The sequence below is a fragment of the Chlamydotis macqueenii genome, chromosome 15 (assembly GCF_036417535.1).
Source record: "Chlamydotis macqueenii isolate bChlMac1 chromosome 15, bChlMac1.mat, whole genome shotgun sequence".
NCBI lineage: Eukaryota > Metazoa > Chordata > Aves > Otidiformes > Otididae > Chlamydotis > Chlamydotis macqueenii.
This window is the reverse complement of record NC_141570.1, coordinates 9,099,097-9,107,847: the sequence shown is the minus strand read 5'-3', so window position 1 is coordinate 9,107,847 and position 8,751 is coordinate 9,099,097.

Here is an 8,751-nt window from a genome sequence, read left to right as displayed (position 1 = left end):
AGAAAGTTCCTGTTGAGGTCCTCAGGATGTCAGTGTGCCTGGCTGTCTCATTCCACTTGAGAGCAATAACGCCAAAACTTCATTGGCTGCTCAGAGAATCACCTGCTCTTTTTTAACTTTAAAAATACAAGTTTTCACAAAGCAGATAAAAACTTCCCTCGCTTTCACCAGTACCTATATAAATCCTGTCTACCAGCATTTGTGAATTTATCCTGCAGAGAGTCTCAAGTTAGTGAGAACAGCTCCTTGGTGACATGTATCACTTTCACCACCACCACAAAAATACAAGTTTCTGGTTTTCATAAACCAGTGCAAAAGACTTGGAGAAAAGACCTCGGGCTTGTCCCACAGTTTTCCGCTGGTTTGAGCAGCACTGTGTTGGTGTCACTGATGGCTTCTAAAGAGCAGCAGAGGGGCCACAGCCACCTCCCTTCCAGTGACTCTCCTTACCCGGTCCCAGCCGGGAGCCTGTCTGGCCTCTGTGTCTTTCAGCTTTGGGCTTTTGTACCCCTAAGCTTGCCGCAACTTTAGAGAAGGGGCTTTGTGCCTGACAAATAACCTGCAGCAGTGAGCTTCAGCACAAAGTGATGAAATGCAGCACTCAGAATCAAAGGTGAGCACACAACAGGGAGCAAGCTCTGTTATCGGCTTACAGCCTCAAATAATGAGATGACCCTGGCTCAGCTGACACTCCTCCTGATGAGCCTGGGCTGGATCACCCAGCCAGGGAAAAGGAGAGAAAAACAGCGTGGGAGGAAACCTGAGTGAGGAAGGATCAGTCCAGGGAAACCTGCTTATCAGCACTTGGCAATTAGGGTGGGAAAAGCTGATGCTCTGGCGCTGTGCCAATAACAGAGGTAGGATCATCTTTCATGTTCTACCTAATTCAATTTAAATCTTTTTTTTATTTATTTACCATACAGAAGGCATCATATTCACTCCCTGGAACTGTAAAATACGACTTGTCCTTCTCATCTCACATAGGTACAAATGCAAACCAAACCCACTGAAACAAGAGGAACCACTCAGCCTCACGTAAGGGAGACTGTAATCAAGCCCAAGCTGCCTTTACAACAACGTGGTTCACAGCTGCATTTTATTTCTTACTTTACCTCCAGGAACACGTTCTCTCTCCTGTTCTGTTTGCCATCTCTGAAGCAGTGCCTACAAATGGGGGAGGAGAATGGTGAATGCAAAAGGTTGGTTTTTCCTTATCTCAACACTCCCATGATCTGGCTGAGGTCCTGCTATTGCAGGTGAGTGGATCCCTCTCTGGGGGCTTTTGCAGTGCTCAGAGAAACTAGTGGGAGGTTCTGCAGATGGGACAGCAGGGCACCTTCCAGAGGAGCAAGGAGAATGTCCAGATGTCCCCCTCAGCAGCCACCGGTACCTGATCTCCACTGATGCAAAGCCCCCTCATGAGCATTGGGCTCACATTGCAGTGCCCAAAACCTCCTCCCCAAGTCACAGGTGCCTCTGGGATCTTTATATCTGGGTCCTCTCTGAATGGAAAAGAACATGCTCATAATTAAAGGAGGACATAAATGCTGGAGAAAGCATGGAGCAGTAAAAGACCACATAGAAAGTGTTGAAGTGAAACAGAGACATCTTTGCAGCATCACACATTAGGGACCACAGATGTGCACTGCAGAGCGGAGACATCACCAGCCACCCTCACAATAATTTGCTGATCCTCACGGTAGCAGAAAAAAAAAAGGCATGTCCATGGTGGCCAAAGAATGAAGAGCTGGAATTGAAAAATAAAGAGGAACAGTTACCCACCCAAAAACAAGACTTCTGCTCTGATCGCAGCTCTTAAATGGCATGACATTGTCCTCATATGAATGCATTATTCCCCTCCCATCTCTCTGCTGCCACAGCGTGACAGATGACAGAGGCTCAGGGAGAAATGCCTCAGGCTGAACAAATTTCAGGCTCTCTTGGAGAGCACTTTGATATTGAAAGATACACACTTGAAATTTCCATACCTTTTGCTCCGCTGTGGTTACAGCTTTCCTGGGATCTGATCTGATGGGAGCTTTAACAACTCATCTCTGCAGGAAGATTTTTAGTCATTTCAGAAGAATGAAACACTGATGGTTGCATCTGAACTCAGTAAGAGATTTCAGTTCACACAATTTCAGCACCAGCCTTAGGCTCTGGAGTAAATACCATCTCCTCTTTCTAGATCAATTTTTTGTGTCAGGTTTATGAGTTATAAGCCTAAGTATATTTTAAATATAACTCCTAAACATATTAGAGAACAATGAATTATTCATGATGATTTATTTCATTTGATTTATTTCCCTTGTTTTAATTAATTATTCATGGACTTTTGGACAGTTATCTTACTGACACTATTCAGCAAATACTTTGAATGAGCAATTTCAGACCAGCGGGTTTCTCGGACACCATTTGCCTCCAGTATCCTCTGTCATCTGTAGTTTGTGCTGTGCATACAGCTGCCAATGTGCTCCAGCACTAATTTAGCTCCCTGAGTAGATGATTAAATAAATAATAGCATAAGATTAGGTGAAGGCAGGTATTTGTACAAAGACTGAGTATCTCCCAAACAGCCACCCAACAAGTCCATTTACACCCTGTCCATTGATCAAAGAAGGGAGGGGCGAAGGAGAAAAAAAAAAAAAAAAAAGAAAAAAAAAAAAGAAAAAGGATTTAAAACAAACATAACTTAGTTTTAGTGCCCATCTTCATCAATCGGCAAAAGGCAAGCCATCCAGGTCAAAATATACCTGAACAGGGCAGGGCGGGCCAGTACATGGAAGCTCAATGGCAGCCAGGTTGTCCTCTCCTGGCCTCCAGCAACGTTGTGGGTCATTGGAACAGCACAAAACCACCACTCCTCTGCTTCAGGGAAACCCAGCTCCTGCTCAGCGGTGAGAACACACCATTTGTCACCAGCTCACCAGGAACGGCTGGAAGGCTTCGAGTCCAGGAAAGGCATAAATATGCCTGCGCGCTCTCTGCATCCCAGGAGAGCCGGTGGAGAGCACCCAGCGGACTTGAGGACGTGGCTAGTAAAATAGTCTTCCCAGTCGCCCTAAGTGTAAGTGGCTCCAACTACAGCCACGTTCCAGCCACCGTCTGTCCGCTTGTTGCCTACCCAGACACAATCAACTCCACATCTGAACATGGCTCGTTGCTGGTGATCGCAAGAGGGCTGTAACGGTTCTTATCTCTGCAAACACTCTCTGAGTAAAAGGCACATTGCCCATCCCTTGGCTCAACAGAGATATAAGGTATTAATAGAGAGGCACGCACTGATGTACATTTGTATAGATACTTTCACCCACCCATCAATAATCAAAATCAATTTTCATGATAATACTTGCACTTGTAATTCGTTACCTTCAGCACAAGAGTTTGGTTCTTTCTGTAACCCCTGAAGCAGAGCACTCCTGGACAAGGGGCACAGCTGGACTCACCCAATGACCTCATGATCCGAACCAGCAACACCTTATACAATTATTTTAGAAGCCAAGGAAAGCAAAGCCCGCAGAAAAATCAGACCCTACTTATGTCCAGCAAAGCAAAGAAAAATGAAACACTTAAAATCCATTTAAGAAGTTGCTTGATTTAAGGCAAATACAGATGGATGGTGGCTACCACTTCTGAAACTTCGTAGCATGCAAGTCCAAACCAAGGGGTGAGAAGCAGGGGCACGGGTCGAGCTCCAGAGACTGAATGGACTTTGATCCACTTTCAATTGTTTATCCTTAACAACAAACAACAGAAAGCAAACAAAACCAGTTACCGAATCAAGTCCATTATGAGGTGTTGTAGCAATACCAGATTGTTGACTGTTCACATGGGAAACAGATTGATATCTTGGTATGTGGGAGAACTCAGGAATGCATAAGTGTTGCCTAAGATGAACAGGGTGAACACTGAGTAAGAGCAGAGTGTGGCAAAATAATTGCCAGATGCAGCAAAATTTATCATTGGATTTACAACATGGACAAATATTCTCTAGGAAATCTCCTCTGTAAACTTCTCTTCTTGGCTTTATGCTACATTTTCATACCTAACACATGCAGCTCATGTACGTAATTTGTTCTATCAGTTTATCTTGGCTGTGACAGTAACACTTCTTAAGTGAAATATTTGGGGTTTTGTTGGTTTTTTTTTCAGTAAATCAGAAAGACAAGTGTATTAGAGTTCTGCTCATTATTCTTAACTCACTAGCTCAGCCTGGAATAAGTACTCAGTACAAGGTGACATACGAAGGGTTTCCTGTAACACATCGAAAAACAAAGGCTATATCTTTATCACATGTATTTTGGTAAGTGCAGGGAAGATAAAAATAGGGAAAAATATAATGATGGATTTTGTTAATTGGAAAGTCACTGAAAACAAGACACAAGGCTTTCGCCACTGTGAGTGGTGAAAGAGTTATTTCTGTTGGAATACCAAGTTTACGGAGAATGATGAGTCAAGTGGAAAAAATATATCGAAGTATCAGGTCACTTCTACAGCTCGCTTCAAAGTAAGCATTTTTACCCCAACACTTCTGCGACATCATATTCAGGTAATATCAGGTAAGTGCACATGGCTGTTTCAGCAGTTAGGAACTGCCAGCGATGCAAGCTGAAAACGAGGCCACACTCAATTCGGAATTTTTCCATGGATTAGGCAAGAATCCACAGGAAGGCTGAAGGTTACTCATACCTGCTTACCAAGATAAATCCTCTTTCTGGTCACCAACCAGAAACATCCAGAGAGCACAAGGATTCGTGCCACATCTTTTGGGGTGGAGTGTATGTTCCAGCCTATGCTGCACAAGTACATTGTGCTGCAAGACTCCACATTTATGACAAATAATAAGCAAATGGGGTCAGCTCTAGAGTCTGCCTATAAACACATGTATCTGTCATCTTCCTCTGTAAGGCTCAGCTCCCTGAGAAGAGAGAACTGATTTCTAATGCATTATCCCTCTAAACATATGCCTGATGTCTTCCTAGATTCTCACATTTTGTGTAAACAATAGCACTTGTGTCACTTAAAATTGAGGTATAATTATTTCTTATTAGCAAGTATTGCTGTGATATTTGCGTGGGAGAAATTGAAAAGTAGGCAGTTATATTTTTTTTTTTAAATCTCAACATTTCAGCCGCCTTCAAAGTCTTCAAATAAACTGCATTTTTTTTACTGCTGAAGTCAGAACAACGAGGGCTGACAAAAGGAGACGTGGAAGACAGCTCCTCATCCATCACCAGCAGTTAGCTTTCCAGGTCAGGGCTGGAATTGAGTCATTAAGCTATACTTGCAGAACAATCTCACTGGTGATTTTAAGTCCTGCTGCTGTTCTTTTGCTGGATAAAAACACTTAAAAGCAGCAAGTCTGCACATTTTCTCCAGACACCAGGCGTGCTGTATGGCTACTGCAGACACCTGGGAGGTTCAGCTCTTCTCAAATTGTATTTCCAGAGTTTTTCTGCCACAGGCTTGCTAGATGGCCACAGGCAGGTCACTGAAGCCTCAAAACAAGTTTAGCCTGGAGCATCCAATCACCCCCATTGCTCTTGGGCTTAGAGCAAAGCATAAACTTACACCTCTAGTAGACTTGCACCCAGTAGCCTCCTCTTAATCCAGCCCCAAAGCAAAGCCCTTTTCCCACAGGAATGCTGCAGGCTAGTAGAGGACAGACTACATGATTACCGTCATGTTTGATGTGACACCAACACTCCTGAGAGCATAGCAAGAGTCTGCTGTGCCTGCCTGGGGATACGCAGCCATCTCGGGACAGTACACCCAGAGAGCAGAGGCCCCGCTGTGCTTTCGGCAGTCGGGCACTCATCCTGGGAAAGCAAGTCATGTGTGGTTCCCTTCCTCAGAAGTTGGGTGCCAGCTCTGGAGCATGGCTCTGCCCTCACGGAAGAGAAGAAACAATCTATCAGGAAGATGAGAGACCGCTTTAAATTAGACATAGGCTGCTGTTTAAAGAGGAATTTTACTTTAATCCAGAGAAAGCAACCAAGATCAACACAACTGAGTCATCTGCCTTGGCACTGGATGTATCTTCTCCTAGAAGCAAATACTTCTCACTCCACTAAATGTTTTAGACTTTTGCAGACGCAGGTAGCAGCCTCTGACTATAGGGCTGCCCTCAAACCACAAACTTGGGAGAAAATCATGACAGCTTGCTAAAATGCAGCTGGCAGAGCTTGCCTTCAAAACATACAACAAAAAAAATTCAAATCCCCCTCACTTGCTGCTGCCTCCACTCTGACCCGCACAGTCCCTGGCAGGTGGCTGGCCAGGGCAAAGAAAACAGAAAAGTGCTGCTAGGGCCAGAAATAGTCTTTTTTTTTTTCAGTCCAGAAAATATATTTAAAATATCAGAAACACCCACTACGTGTATGACTTGCTTTCATTAACTCCTTGGTCTACATACGTCCATCAGTACCATCAAATCAATAAACCCATCTGTCCTAGGCACAGGTAACATTAAAAAACAAATCACTGACACGCAGAGTTGGGTAGAAAATACTTGTAGGGAAAGAAGACAGCTTCAAGCATTCGTTCAAAGCCTGGAGCCTGAAACAAACAGCATGAAGCTGCCAAGGCGGTCACTAGATGCATCTCTTGCTCGCTTTCCTCCTGGCCAGGTCAGGAACCAGGTGTTACAAGGAGAGCTCTGCACTCTCTTTCCTCAGGACAGTCCCACCAGCAGGTACCTTTTGCTGTGAAAGCTGTAACTGCAAGGGAAATGCAGCAGGAACAACGCAGCCATACAGAGGAGGAGAGATGTGTACCCCAGTCCATGCCCTGCTTCCCACCACCTCGCTCACCACCTCCTGGGCTGCCCTTTAGCGCGGGGCTTCGTGGAGGACATGTACACTGGGGAGGCAAGAACTGGGTGATCTAACGGTTGCCTAAAACTACTCAAAGAGTATTTACCAAGATAGTGGAGCCAAGCTTTTCTCCATGGTGCCATATGACATCACAAGCAGCAGCAGCCATAGTCTTGAAAGGTTCTGGATGAGTATCATGAAAAAAAAAAAAAAGAAAGCACGTCGCTGGTAGAGTCATGCAGCACCGGAACAGGCTGTGGAATTTTTTGTTCTTGGAGGTTTTCATCAGCTGGCTAGACAAAATCATGGCTGACTCGCTTTAGTGCTGGCCGCAGTCCTGCCTCGAGCGGGAGTTTGGACAAGATGACCTCCAGAGCTCCCTTCCAAGCAACACCGCATGATTCCTGGCCTTCCATCAGAACATCACTTACTTCCAGTTAAGAATGAACACAAGTAAAGGATATTTAGAACCAGAAAAATAATCTTTTTTAATATCAGCATAAGTATATTAATCTGCATCTTAACACAATGAGATGATGCTGCTGCCATAAGCTGCATTACTGAACACAAGGAGGTACTGTTCCCTGCTCTGCTCAGGTTTGAGCTCTGCTCTGTAAAACTGTAATATAAGGTGGTACTTCTCAAAAACTCCTGAAGTGAACAGGAGGCTGCATTTATTGAAACCACTTGACAACAGTGAACTGAATTTTCCTTCTAACACAGTCAAGTTGTTTTAGAGATCTGTTACCCACTGAACCTGTTCCAATTACCTGTTAATTCATTTACTCAACACTAGATCAGCCCTCCAACTCTAAGTATCAACAAGCCTCTTTCAACTCGAGTTAAGTTCTGCCACTCTAGCTGGGAGTACAACTGCAAAGCTGCTGTCATTCTCCTAAATCTGTTCAGATTTTTTATCTCAGCCACTCTGGGGAAACCAAATTAACAATTAGAAAAATGGTACCTTTAAACAATCTCCTCCCTTATCACACACATTCCTCCTTTAAATTGACTGATATTTTTTACTCATCCCTTTAAGCTCCTCATGCTGAAAATACATGCAGAATTCAATGCAAGTAACATGCCACAACTTTGAAGCTAGTGACAAAAAATGATTGGCACCCACTTGAAATGTCTTCCCTAAATTCAGTAAAGCGGGCAAACACAAAGGACTGTATAGAGTAAGCAATTCCTTAAATGCTAAGAAAAACCAGGAAGGTACAATCAACATCACCCCAGCACACGAATTGTGTGGCATATCCTCAGTCGATCCATAACAAGCCTAGCTCTATTATAGCTCAAGTAAGCCACACAGATTTACTCCAGACAAAGATCAAGCCGGTTATATCTGATATTTCTTCTATCTGTAATGTTAATCATCTCAGACAATGATTTAGCTCTCTGCCAAACAATCTTATGAGTCCCATTTTACATAACTCGTGGCATCAGTCCATTCAGCTTATATCAGCATCACCACATTAATCACAGCCATGTGGATTTGATTTTCACCTACCCTGCTGCGGCAGCAAGAGGCTGAAACACATACTGCCACAGCCAGACCTACACTGCTGTGGCATCATGTGTGCCTTGCCACCATGGTAGCTCTCTAGAGTTGTTACTGACAGGCCACAGATCTTCGGAGCTGCTTTGAATTGGCATAACCATCCTTGCTTCGCGAGACAGAGCTGCCGTCATCCGTTTGCTTTCCTTTGCTGAGTTTTCTTCCTCCTGAGCCAGCAGCAGTCCCTGCAAGCACAGAGATCCTGCTTCAGAGCTGTCAGAACATCAGAAAATGTCCCAAATGCTCAGCCAGATGGTGCAGTCCTTGTGCTATGTCACTCGTGTCCAAGCACCATCATTACCTTAATCTGCAATTCGGAGCAGCTTTGGGGAATAGAGGCCAGACTGTCCCCTGCACAGATTACAGGGGAAAACA